This window comes from Delphinapterus leucas, chromosome 1 (genome assembly GCF_059928025.1).
Source record: "Delphinapterus leucas isolate spDelLeu-1000000601 "Yukka" chromosome 1, BTC_Dleu_Yukka2, whole genome shotgun sequence".
In the NCBI taxonomy this organism is placed as follows: domain Eukaryota; kingdom Metazoa; phylum Chordata; class Mammalia; order Artiodactyla; family Monodontidae; genus Delphinapterus; species Delphinapterus leucas.
In genome coordinates this window covers 19,975,378-19,989,813 of record NC_143129.1, presented here as the reverse complement: position 1 = coordinate 19,989,813, position 14,436 = coordinate 19,975,378, and positions in this window count along the sequence as shown.

Genomic DNA, 14,436 nt, shown 5'->3' with positions numbered 1-14,436 from the left:
ACGTGGCGGGGGTGTGAGTTACAACCAATGTGGAAGGCAGAAGATGGAAGGCAGAAGCACGAGGGGGGTGACATTGGGGACTGGTGTATTGGTTGTGACACAGGGCATCTCAGTAGTGTGTAGTCCCTGACTATTCTAGAGCTGGGGAATTTGGGAGCAAATTGGGTATTAGTGGTACAAACTGCTCTTCCCCTAGAAGGTTGAATGAGACCCATGGGTCATGGGTGGCACTGGAAGCTACTGCCCTTTTGGATATTAGAAAGAGTGACACAGAAACTTTCAGAGAGCTGATTTAGTAGGTCAGAGATGACGTTGTCTGACCTTGGGGACCCTGTACAAAAACTTGGCTTGGTGCTGCTTATGTCAAAATGTGCTGGAACCAGGCCTTTGTCTTCCAGGAGACAGTTCTGTCCAATCTAGGGATTATAAGGAACAATGACAAAAGCCTCCTTTACCAGATAATGCAGTTTGGTGAGCGGGAGGTGATCACAGAAGCAGGTGCTGGTCTGTAATGGGCTACATTCTAGCACATTCAGAATAGATCTGTGTTTCCTATCTATAGATATTTTTGACTTTAATCTCATTTCATTTTCTCAGATGCATTAGTCATATTCTTGTGTAACAGACTACATAGGAATATTGATTGTTTTTATAATTTTACCTCTTAATGTGTGTGTGTATGTTTGTATAATGTCATACATGTGGAAGTGTTTGACACATTTTACTATACACAGTGGGAGTTATCACAGTTTTTATTTTCACGTATAGCTCCAAACTGTAGTGTTTGTTTGTATATGTGGATATGTGATTATTATAAGTAGTGATGATCTTTACACAGGCTGAATAATGATGTGACTAATTGAAATATAGGTTTTATTTAAAAAATAAAGGCAAGGGCTTCCCTGGTGGTGCAGTGGTTGAGAGTCCGCCTGCCGATGCAGGGGACACGGGTTCGTGCCCCGGTCCGGGAAGAACCCACATGCCGCGGAGCGGCTGGGCCCATGAGCCATGGCCGCTGAGCCTGCGCATCCGGAGCCTGTGCTTTTTTACCCGTGTACCACAAAAAAAAGGCAAATATTGATGTTTTCCAGTTTTAGATACACTGATGTTTGTCTCTCCACAACCAGGCAGCCCAACTATGTAGAAATCCTCCTGGATCCAGGGATCTCGTTTATGCTATTAAGTATGCACCGCTACTATTCCCTACACACCAACGAGGAGAAAATACGCTATTCTCGCAAGTGAAGCAGCAGCTAGACACTCATATAGTCAGGAGAAAAGCTTTAGAAGCTAATAGCAGGGGAATATGGAGGGAACAGGGTATTTGGTACATTCTTTTAGAAACAGAAAATGGAGGAGGGGCTGGAAGCATGAAGGTTATGCACTTTAAACACCTTTTCCTCAAAGCAGAACATACAAAAGGGGATGAAAAGATGAAACTTGGCTCTTCACAGATGTGCCAATTTCAGCTGACAGGAGTAAAGGATTTTGTTGACTGATGTGCGGCTTAAAGAACACTTACTGGTTCTTGTGCTTTTCTGTAGAGAAGTTCTCTGGAACCTATCTTGAAATCTAGAAAACATTTTATGAGAAAAACAAGGAAGAATGTCAAGTTCTTCAGCAGTGTGGCTCCAGAGATACTGGTTTATAAATAATATTTCAGATGGAGTATTTGTGAGGTTGAAAATAGATTATTATTAAGTTATCCTGATGGATAACAGGAGAAATTGGAACCGTTATAAATCAATATGTTTAAAGACGATTCAGGTTTTTAGCTGACCTAAGCAAGGCAGTTGCAAACAGTTTCAGAGATACTCTTTCTACATGTTTCTTGGGGAGGGAGGTGAGTTCTGAGGGAAGATTCTTCTTTGGCTGAAAAAGAATTCACTCTTGGCAGTGAACCAGCATCTTAAATCAAAGAAAACGAGATCATGCTGGGGAAAAAGAGTTGTGTTCCCTAGAGGGCACTGCAACTTTATCTTCATTGTTTCATTGATTTCACCTTGAAAGACAGATAAAGAAAACATGTTACCAGTAGTCAACCTGGGGTGATGGAAATCTGGACATTTCTTATAGTATTTTCTGTACTTTTCTATAGTTTCAAATTTTAAAAAACAATGTATAGTTGATCAAACCAGAGTCATGATATAAGAATCTCTTATATTTTACATCTACACTGGGTGCATGTGTGAGTGTAAAAAAAAAAAAAAAAGACAGAATTTGCAAATGAAAGCCATAAATAAGGACTTAATATCCCATGTTTTATCATGTTTTCTACCACCTGAAATGATCACTGCACATTCACAGGTTCTGTTTTTCCTGTGTGACCTTATACTTAGTCGAACCCTTGATGATGAAATGGAAGCAGAGCCAGTGAGTGTCCTTGGACCATGTCCTGTGTACTGTGTTGTGTGTGTCACTTGGGCTGAGACAGGTAGGCATATGGCCTGGTGGGTCCAAGTGGGGGTCTGGAGCCAGCCTGCCTGCCTGCCTTTGAAGCCTGTCTCAGCTCCCAGCTGGCTGTGTGTGTTGAGAAGGTTACTTCATGTTCTACACCTTAATTCCTCATCTGTACAGTGTGGAGTCAGCTCTTAAATTCTGAAGCTTAAATCACTGTTAAGAGGAAATGTGTTAATACACATTTAGTACAAAGGGAAAGGGGTCTGTCTGGCTCATAAGAAGCATTCAGTAAATGTTCCTATTATCATTATGGAACAGAGACTCCTGTTCTCAAGGGGAGGCATCTAGCATCTCCTATGTTTCACAATCCTTTTTACGTAGAAATCATTTTACCTAGAAAAAAACCCTACATTCTTTAAATAAACTAAAATCTCGGGGAAAGCTCTCCTAGATCAGCTCCTTTGAGAGACTCTGAGAGCATCTCTGTTAAAAATGAAAATGGAAAAAAAAATTTTTTAAAAGAGCTCAAGATCATAAAGAAATTAATGACATTAAAGAGCATTAAGAAACATACTAATCTGATACATGCCAGAAAGTATTAGCATCGTGGCTAGGAAAAGGACTAAGCTAATGGAATGAATATTAATTAAACTTTTTTTTTTTTTTTGCGGTATGCGGGCCTCTCACTGTTGTGGCCTCTCCTGTTGCGGAGCACAGGCTCCGGATGCGCAGGCTCAGCAGCCATGGCTCATGGGCCCAGCCGCTCTGCGGCATGTGGGATCTTCCCGGACCGGGGCACGAACCCGTGTCCCCTGCATCAGCAGGCAGACTCTCAACCACTGCGCCACCAGGGAAGTCCTAATTAAACATTTAAAAGAGCTTTCTACTCTTCAGAACAGGTGTCCATGTTTTTTATGTTGTTTGGAAGAAGGGAAGGGAAAAATGTATTTGCATGGAGAGGAAAGAAATAAAACATTCAAGCTGGTTTTGATTTAAGGGGGAAAACTGAAAAAAAAGTTCTTTAAATCAGCAGCCACTCCCGTCCCTCCACACAACACTCATGGTGGTGAAGCCCTCCCATTCCTCTTGGATGTGGCCTAGCCTGGTATAAATTACTAAACGAACACATCCCCCCCCCCTTTTTTTTTAACTTACACAGACAGTAGAGTCTTGAAATACAGTCTCACTCACTCCATTCATCAGGCTTCTAACGTCGTCTTGTGGACAGCAGACTCTAGTCCCTCGGAAAGGTTGAGAGAAGAGGAGGAATTAGAGGTTCCTCTAACAGCATGAAGGCACCACATGCCTGGTGATGCCTGGGGGAAGCACATCCACTGTCAAGGGGGACACAGCCACTTCTGGCCAGGATTCAGGCTAGATGTTCTAGAAACTGGGATTTTTATTTGACATCTTGTGATTTTATTTTATTATTAAAAAATTTATTGGGGTATAGTTGATTTACAATGTTGTGTTAGTTTCTGCTGTACAGCAAAGTGAATCAGTTATACATATACATATATCCACTCCTTTTTAGATTATTTTCCCATATAGGTCATTAAAGAGTACTGAGTAGAGTTCCTTGTGCTATACAGTAGGTTCTTATTAGTAATCTATTTTATATATAGTAGTGTGTATATGTCAATCCAAAGTGTTCTAGAAATTGGGATTTTTATTTGAAATCTCATGATTTTAAAGCCTTACTTAAAAGAATGAGTTAAACACCATTTTGCCTGATTTTTTGTTTTGTTTTTAAACAACTGCCCCAATATAACATGACTCCATGCCTTTGGTTTTCCAGTTATGACTTGAGACATCACAAAGGCTGTCCATATGTATCAGTTTGCAGACAAACTAGGTGGCTTGCTTTTTCCTAACTATGCCCAGTCCTGTCCTATATCTGATGCTTTTCTCATAATACCAAAGGTTTTCCTACATTCATTCTCTGATAGTCTAAATTCCAGCTTGCACAAATGCCAGGGTTACCTGAAACTTGATGAAGTTACTTTCAATTGGAAGCAACGTTTCCACCTCTAAATCCTCAGAGCATTTTATCTATGTCTCTTATGATATTCTATAAGCTTCTACCTTGTGTTGTAGGAATTTGCAGATTGGCTTTAGGGTCATATTCTAGCCAATCTTTTATGAGCAGAAATAATGCTTACATAGTGCATGCTACAAAGCTTTAACCACTGTTTTCTTTTTTGGTATATTTTCTTCTATTCTTCAAGAAAATATGGCAGAATAATTGATTAGGCTCTAAGGTGGTTAACCAAGTTAGCCCTGAACCAGCAGAGTGAGAAGATGCTGATTCAACCATCCCCATTCCTTTAACAGCATTAAGTATTTTCATTGTTGTTTAATCCTTGCTATTTCGATAGGGAAAACAGTATGTTGATATTTTGAAATTTTTGAAAGAAAAAATGTCCTATTTATTCACATTTAATCTATATCCAGGTAATAGGCTGAGGGCATATTTATAATAGGTCATATGATAATAATAGTAACATCAAATATGTGTGTGTCAGTTGTTATCCTAAGCACCCTATAAAAGTTAATTCATTTAATTCTTAGGAAAGTCTGTGACATATAGACTATTATCATTGTAATGTTACGGAAGATGAAACTGAGATACCAAAATGTTAGGTAGCTTATCTGCAGTCATAGAGCTACTAAGAGGCACAGACAGGATGAAAACCCTCCCCTGACTTCAGTTTTGAACAGCATCTCCCAAAACAACACTTTCAAAATCTGTACTGTTTTTGGATACAACTTTTCAAGCAATGGCTTCTTAGCACATTTAGGACACAGGTAGGACTTTAAAAAGCTCAGAAGATCAGTGGCAGTTCCTCTCCAGCTTAGAATGTTGAGTTTATTTAAAATTTCCTTCGAACAATTTTACCAGACATCTGATATTTTTGCAGATTAATAAAATAATTTAAAAAATAATTTGGGTTTGGAATTTTGAGGGTTTGAAGGTACCCTGGAACCATAGTCAGTGTGGTATTTCACTGATTTTCTCGTTCTCCCTTCACAGTAGATCTGAGCCCGAAAAGCCTTCTGAGAATAGAGTTCTAAGTATGAATTTTACCTGCAGTGAACATTAGATGCATAGTATGGGTGAAGAAGTAAACAGCTCAACAATATCTTAAAGCCAAGATGGTAGGAGGTTTCTAATACCATTTATTGGGAAATTGTTTTGTTTGTATATTCCTAAACTTGCTTGGAGACTTTCATATTTCTGGCTTTGTTTATTGCTTCTTGGAGTAAAAATTATCCTGCTATTCTTTTTTTTTTTTTTCGGTACGCGGGCCTTTCACCGTTGTGGCCTCTCTCATTGTGGAGCACAGGCTCCGGACGCACAGGCTCAGTGGCCATGGCTCAGGGGACCAGCCGCTCCGCGGCATGTGGGATCCTCCTGGACTGGGGCACGAACTCGTGTCCCCTGCATTGGCAGGTGGACTCCCAACCACTGCGCCACCAGGGAAGCCCCTATCCTGCTATTCTTAACAGATTTGGAAAACACATTCTGTTGAATTATTAAATGCATTCAGTAAAAACAAGGGGAATACTGAGGAGACTGGAAGATCTCAGGAGGCTTCCTTATAATTCTTTTGCCCCACCCACCAACATGAAAGGAAAAAAAGAAACCTGGTAAGCTGACTCAGAAGAGCTATTGACAAGGCAACATCTGTCTCGGTAATAGTAAAACATTCCATATTTTACCTACTAACTTCTCTGATAAGTCATCTCTTCCCTCACAGCATCTTAAGTGTGTCATCTTTTATGACATGTGGGTCAGTCATACTCCTTTGTATTCTAGTGTTTCGTCTTTTATTACCATATACTCCAGCAGTGCACCCCTCTCTCTACCCCACCCGGACATCTTCCCTGTCGACGTGTCTAGTGTGTGACAGTCTTTCCCTTTAACGTGTTCAGGGAGGGACATCTCTTTTCAGCATGTATTCAATTTGTGACACTTTTATGTCCTTGGGACATCCCCATTTAAACTCTTTTTCCCCAGAACGGAGTACTTTTACTGTGAATGTTGTTTTTACGTTTTGCTTGGCAAAACAAAAGTTCGCATGTTATTTTACGGTCATGAGATTGATCAGCGGCCTTTCATTTCACTTTGGGACGCTGAATGTTGTGTTGGGTCGGTAGATACAAATTCCCCTTTGCATTTGGAGGGTGGTGCTGAAGAATATGGGTGGGGGAGATGGGGTATCTCCTTTTCACATTAGGTAGAGATTTAATGTTCCTTCCCAGGCGAAAGGAACTTTCCCTCATTGCCTTTTGAGTCTTGACTTCACTGTCATTCTCTGGAACACTCCTGTTTACTATGCGTAATCTTGTGACAGAAAGGGAAAAAAGTGTGTGTGTGTGTGTTCAGTGAGGATTAGAAGAAGGGGAGAAGGAGAAAAGACCTGGTTATGCCCACTATATGGTAAACACGCTAATATGTGCTTTCATATGTTAATTCTCATTTCATTGATCCTCTGTGTAGCGTAATAGATAAAAGCACAGACTCTGAAGCTGAAATGTTTTAGTGTCCCAGCGTCACTTTTTACCAGCTGTATTATAATCCTGGGGACTTCTCTTAAGCTCTCCAGGATCCAATTTCTTTATTTGTAAGAATGTAAACATTCTCATTTGTGAAGAGTGTTGTTGTGGAGTTTAAACAAGTTAAATTCAAACCAATCTACTCAATTTTGGTCCACTTAGCATAGTATCTGACTTTTGCTCTGGAATCTTAAGCTATTATTGCTCCTTAAATGGGTGTGAAATAATAATTGCATCCACTTTTAAAGCTGAAATAGTTCAGTGGGAGAGTGTAAAGAATTTCTTGCTATTATCAATAAAACCCTATAAGTGACAGTGATGGAATCAGGATCAAAGTCTGTGTTTTAGTTAAGATATAAGTTTTAGGCACAACGTTGTAAATCAACTATACTTCAATTAAAAAAAATTATAGGTTTGGCTGCTGTGAAATAGACCTGAAATAGTACTCTAGAAAATAACAGCCTTTTGATCTTCTATGAAAGTCTAAGCTGGTAGATTTCAGACACCCACAATTCTTCTTACTTCTTTTTTTTTTTTTTTTTTTTTTGCGGTACGTGGGCCTCTCACTGTTGTGGCCTCTCCCGTTGCGGAGCACGGGCTCCGGATGTGCAGGCTCAGCGGCCATGGCTCATGGGCCCAGCCGCTCCGCGGCATGTGGGATCCTTCCGGACGGGGACACGAACCCGTGTCCCCTGCATCGGCAGGCGGACTCTCAACCACTGCGCCACCAGGGAAGTCCAATTCTTCTTACTTCTTGCTCCACCATTTTTGAGGTTTGTCCTTGTTTGCACAGCCCAAGAGGGAAAAGGTCAAGAGGGAGGGCTGCCCCTGCCTTTAAGACAGTAAGTTCTCAAGTTCAGTTTTGCACATTAGAATCACTGGGGGGAGTATTTACGAAATATTGATCCCCAGTCCCCTCCTTCTCAGAGATTCTGACTCAGTTGATCTGATATAAGGTTTCTGTCTCTTCTTTTTAATTTGTTTTTAGGCAGATGTTTTAACTGTTTCCTATTCACCCTATTAATGAGGGAGGGATTCTTACTCTAGGGTTATGGGGAGGGTCAAACACAGTCACCTGACACTGCACAGGTGAGCCTGCCTGCAGTTCACAGGAGCTCAGAGCCTGGTGCAGGAGGATGTGCACGGTGTGCAGGGCTGCATGGGGGTTGCACCTGGGAACTGAGTGAACAGCCAGGGGCTGTGGGTGACAGGCTTTGTAGACTCATGAGGATAGGGTATCTCCTGGTTCCAGTGAGAAGATGTGGTTGCCTTATTTGAATGATTTCGTGGACCGGCAGGAACTGAAACCCGCTCCTTGGGGATCAGCAGAAACTGTGCCTGGTCCTTCGAGGAGGGTCATTTGGCTGTGGCACCCTCAGTGCAGGAGTGGAGTGGGAGGGGGGCACACAGCAAGGCCAGCCCAGACCCTCCCAATCTGACAGATGTCAAAGCAGCACAAAATATTGAGCCTTACCTTTAGGCCTTCCACCGTGACGGTCCAGGAGGGATTTTTCAGGTTTCCTCCATATGGTGACTCAGGCATTCAGGCTCCATCTGTCCTGTGGCTCCTCCGTCCCCTATAGAGCAGGCACATCCATTTTCTAGAAGCCACGAGCCAGAAGAATCAAACATTGCCCAGTTCTCATGACCACACCTACCAGCAAGGAGATTGGGGAAGACAGTCTTGACTTTGCAGTTTTCCCCAGTGGACCTTGATTACTGTTGAAGGGGGAGAGGGGTTTGAATCCACTATCCGCCATTACCTTAACATCTCACTTACAGTCTAGGGAAGTATTTATTTATTAATTTTTTCTCTTAATATTACTCAGAGTTTAAACCTTTATCTGTGCTTTATTTTCAGTGTTTCTGGCTTCAGAATCCATAACCCTTGCTTGTTTTTTTCCACGCATATGATTAACTGCTGCTTTCCTTCCAGGTTCAGCTAACTGGACTTTATTAAATCTTTCTAGGCTACTCCAGAAATTTTGCTCTAAATCCTTCTATACTACTCTTCTTTTTTTTTTATTTTGGCGGTACGTGGGCCTCTCACTGTGTGGCCTCTCCCGTTGCGGAGCACAGGCTCCGGACGCGCAGGCTCAGCGGCCATGGCTCACGGGCCCAGCCGCTCCGTGGCACGTGGGATCCTCCCAGACCGGGGCACGAACCCATGTCCCCTGCATCGGCAGGCGGACTCTCAATCACTGCGCCACCAGGGAAGGAAGCCCCTCCTCTTCTTTTGAATTATTTGATAATAATGATCACAAGAAATTGTCATATTTCTAACATTGCTTTATTATACAAGTCATTTAATTCCTTTGTTAGTAACCCATTTTTCACATCCACTTTGACCACTCAATTAGGTCAAAAATGCCTAAATGTTACACACAGTATCTTGGGCTTAGTTTTGTCTTCTCTGGCACTTAGGTTTTGGCCTTTTTACAGAGGAGGTGGGCAGGTTCATTTGACATACATATACAAATACGTATCCATGAACACTCACACCAATAACGAATAGATTTAACTGGTATATTTAATGTATGCAACTTGGGGGATATAATTAAAATGCAGTGTTATTCTGGTCTCTCACTCTCCACTTAAATTGTATGCAGCACGAAAATTTTTTCCCTGCCATTAAATAAAAACTGTGGCAGACCTCATGGCTTTTATGATCAATCCTAAATCATAGAAAAACTTAGTTCTTTTTATTCACAGAACACTCTCAAATTTTAAAAAATAGAGTTGCTTATTCAATCTATTAATCTTCTTTTATCTGCATTCAAGGATGTCATTTTTTTTTTCTTGTCTCCCACTAAGTGCTTACAAGAGGCTGGCCACCCACATGGGGAGAGGTGAAGGTCTAGTGTCTTTCTCTTCCTCTGGGTACTGTGCCTTTGTCTATCATCATTGCTTCTCATTTCCCATCTAGGCTAAAGAAACCTGATTTTGAGAACTCTCACACTTAGGTAAGACTGTAGATCACTCTCTATAGGCATTAGTTATTTCCTATTTTACTCTATTAAATTTCATAATAATTTTCCCCTTTATACTCTTTTGTTACTGCATTTACTTATATTTTCATCTCCCCTACCTGCTCTCAGGACTCTCCTTTAAAAGTTCTACTCCTTTTCTCAGAAAAGCATTGAGTTTCCTGAGCATAAAAAGTTTCTTTCCACCTTCCCAGTGGACAATCTAGAAGAGTGATGTTTTCCTTCTCATTTTTGTAGGTCTGGTGCATCCGGTTTTCTCACAGGTTTATCATTGGACTTCTCACATAGTGCCTAAAGATCTAAAGCATTTCCTTTTATATACCTGGTGTTCTCTTTGTTCTACATGCTATCAATATATACCTTGCCTTCTTTGAAACTGTTTTTTATCAACTGCCTGTGTTCTTGTTTTTGAATGAGGCTGGAACGTCTCTGCTCTGCTCCTCTGTCTAGTGTCCCTTCTTTCGTTGTAGGCGGCCAGCTCTTTCTTCCTGGCCATCCTTCCTTTGGCTCCCGAAGCAGCACCCTTCCCTACACGAGGCTCTTCTATTGTATCCCCAGTACTAGTGTTACAGCCCCACAGGCAAATTCTTCCCTTTATCTTTCAGCCTGGGATCCTCTATTGAACTCTCTTCAAGCTCAGAAAAGTCTCTTCTCTTCTCAGTATATGAAACCATCACTCTTTCTTCCTCTTGTCCCAAGTTACATGTTTTTTTTCTCCCCCTTGCTCAGCAGATGGATTACCATTTCTCTTCTCAGGCTGAATAAAATTTATCATCGCTTCTATTATGCATCAATTTCAGATTTCATATGACGTCTACGGTTTGGGACTCTTACAGTTTGAGGCTACTGTACGTACCCTTGTGTGGTGAAGAGTTTCAAAGCATCTCCTATCTTGGGCTGCCTTATGAAACTTCTTCTTTTATTTGACACATCTGGCAGAATACATTATACTCTCCCATTCACACAGCAATCACTTTGCTACTCTCTATTGGCAGTACATCACTGTTTCTTTTTCCCTAACACAGAGGTATATTTTACTGAAGGTAAATATATAGCTATCATTTTCTCACACAGTCTTCATGATTTTTGTGCATAAATTTTAGATATTTTTTGCCTATACTTAAACAAATGGATTACTGTTTTGACACAGTACTCCGATTTAATAGGTAATTATTGCATTTTGCTATTTTTATCTCAGGACACTAACTTCTATAATTTAATTTTTCTTTTAACGTCTGCTCTATTATTTTTCTTCCTTTGTATTTTTAGTGCATCCCTGTTTCCCCTGGATAATTTTTATCCAATTAATCTGTGCTGTACAGATGCAGAAACAAATATTGTAAGCTGACTATACCTTACATTTTACAAAATATTGAGATTAGAAAGCTATGTAAGAATAGTCTCCGCTCTCAAGAAAATCGCAATAAAGAAGGGAAGGCATATGCTTAAACACGTAATTAAATTCCAGTGTGATATGCACAAAGGCAAAAGCTTATAAACAGACAAGGAGACAATTATTGACACTGGAGAAATGAGGGAATGCTTCCCAGAGGCATTGAGACCCTGAGTAGCACTGCTAAAGCAAATGGTAGGTCACTGGAGAGACAGAAAATGCATACATGTATATGTGTGGCTGAGTCGCTTTGTTGCGCACCTGAAACTGTTAACAACATTGTTAATCGGCTATATTCCAATATAAAATAAAAAGTGAAAAAAACCCTAAAACCTTAACAAGGCATGCTCCAGCAGAATGATGGTTTACATAAGCTAATAAACCCTGAGACAAATATTCAAAAAAAAAAAAAAAAAGAAGAAAGGGACTGCTGATGGATGGAATGGTCTGGGTACCGAGGTCTGTGCTGGCTCACAAGGAATTCGCTCTTGCTGGAGCATTAACTGTGTAGGCAGGTGTGGGTGAGCTGTGAGAGGTGGGGATGGAAAGGCATATGGCTGGAGGAGGTCAAGAAATCTCTTGCCTATCATTCTGGGTAGGAGTGTAGACTTCATTCTATATGTGAGGAGAAGCCATTAAAGGCAGATAGGCGGGGGAATGATTTTTGTCAGATGGGATGAGATCTGATCACTGTGTAGGATTTCGGGAGGGCAGCAGTAGCAACGCAGAAGTCAGCCAGGTGAGTTATGAAACTGTTGCCTAGAAGAGAAACTTGGAGGGTCGGAGCAATAGTAGTGGCAGTGGTGATGGAAAGGAAAAGGCTTGTCCTGACTGGACATGAACCCAAGCAGAAGACAGTGTAGGACACAGGCAGATTTCTGGCTCCTGGAAGGAGCTACCAATCGAGGCAGGTGACTCTGGAGAAAGAGTGGTACGTCCTGAATGTCAGCCTTTTTCCTTCTTTGTACTGTAAATGCAGAGTTCTATTCTATCAGAAAGTCTGACCTCTTAAATTTCCCACCTTCTCAGGCCATTCACTTTCTGTTTTGTAGCTCAACACAGTATTTTCTATTTAAGCAACACAGGCTCACACTCCACAGAGGCAGCTGGGGACAATTCCAGGGCAACAGTAAGTGATGGATCCTGGAATTGCAGTAGCTGTATTTCATGGCTACAGCTCATGAAATGACTTACATGTGTAGTCTCTCTATCCAAGGATTCACCCACAGAATCAAATTTTTGGTGACAGGTGGGGAGAGCATGACTTGTTATATTTGTATCCTCAAAGCTGAATCAATGCTATTTCATATTAAGCAATTTTGTTAACATTCTAGGTAAGTGATTGTGTCTGTGTTTCAGACATGCCTAAGTGTGCTGTCAGGGTGAGTGCTATGTCATCCCAGCAGTATTCCATAAATTGCCGTAATTGTATGATGAAACTCGTACATGAATGCTCTGACAGTCTTATATTTTTCCCATTCAAAATCCTTAAATATAATCTTAAAAAAAGTAGAATCTGGGTTACTGTGTTCAAGAAGAGACAAACGGCATTCATATTTATTTGGGATATACCATCTGTTCACTCTCATAGCTCATGTTTTTGTTTTTTTCCTCAGTAAATCCCATGGATATTGTTTTTTTCTACCTAGACACTGGAAGTACTTTTAGTTATCTGTCAAAGTTCTGCAGAAGTTTTAAACCATCTGCTAGTGCTTTCCAGAGTTTTCTTCTTTCCTCTTTGGTAGACTTTTTTTTTTTAAATCATGTTTCCCATGGTTATATTTTTCATCTTTCCTTCTGTGGGCTTGAAACACTCAGCTGGAATGGAGTCCCTGTTACACACCCATCACCAATGCACAACCTATGTCAGCTTCCCTTTGCTTTATAATCAGCATTTCCATTCTCGACATATTCCTCAAGGCTTCATTTGTATCCACATTTCCCTAACAGTGTTTGCATCTGTCAGCGAGCACAAAATCCCTCATGTTCCCCTAGTGAGACTCAGGAATATTTACTTTTCCCTCAATGTTCCCGTGAGTACCGTCCTTGCTGGAAGCACTTATCAGCTTCACTCCTCCCCCCACCCTTGTGGACTCCAGATGCACCCTCCTCCCTCCCGCCCCCCCCCCCGATATGTTTCATCTGTTCCCAGTGTGATCCACATGCTGTGTATTTCCTTCCCAGGAAATGCGAGATCTTTATAAGCCGTCCCCCATGAGTCATCTTTCTGCCTCTGTGCCCAAGCCTGTTGTATTTTCCCCACATGCCAGAGGTGCACATGGCTCCACTCCTTCCCAGTACAGATGTGCCAGACCTCCACCTTCTGTTCTCTTAGCACTGCAGTTCTCCGCACCCCTGGTACACCTTTTTACCTCACACAATGCCCGGCTGGGTTATCTTTTCTCATCGCAAGCATCTATTAATGTTTCTTGCATTAAGGATAGAGCAGGTCGCTTCTCTTGCTGTAGGAGGTTAGGGATATATGACTTGATTCGAACACATAGCCTGTGGATTTTACTCTTTGGTACTGCATGTGTTTCTTGTAATCTCTACCATCCCAGTAGGAATATGTAGTATCGTACCATTCTTTGGAAACTCTGAGGTCATTATTTGCCTTTTCATTTATATTCATTATTGCATGAAGTAAACACTTGTTCAGAGTAGGCTAAGAGCAAGGCCTAGTGCCAAATCCTGTGCTCATCAAAATGAAGAAGACATAGTTAATGTGCTGACTGTTGTGTACAATATAATCTCATCCCTGAGCTTTTGGAGACATGGGTGAATTTCTCAGACAATGGTTTTGTGTCTATCAGAACACATGAAACAGAGCTCTATATGTCTATAATTTGCATAAATTATATGGCTATTACTCATAAACTAGTTATTCTGAATTTGTTTTTTTGAAGTGCCTTGATTTGGTGGAGCTGGGTTATTTTCTGTCCCTTGTTCCACAATGACCTGGCCCTTCAATTTCCTTAATTCAGTTTGCTCATCCATCAGTGTAACAGAGCAATGCTTTAGTGATGTCGACTCTCCCCCATCTTCAGCATATTTAATTAGTTTTCTCAGAGTCTTGCTTAGAATTTTTCCTTAGAT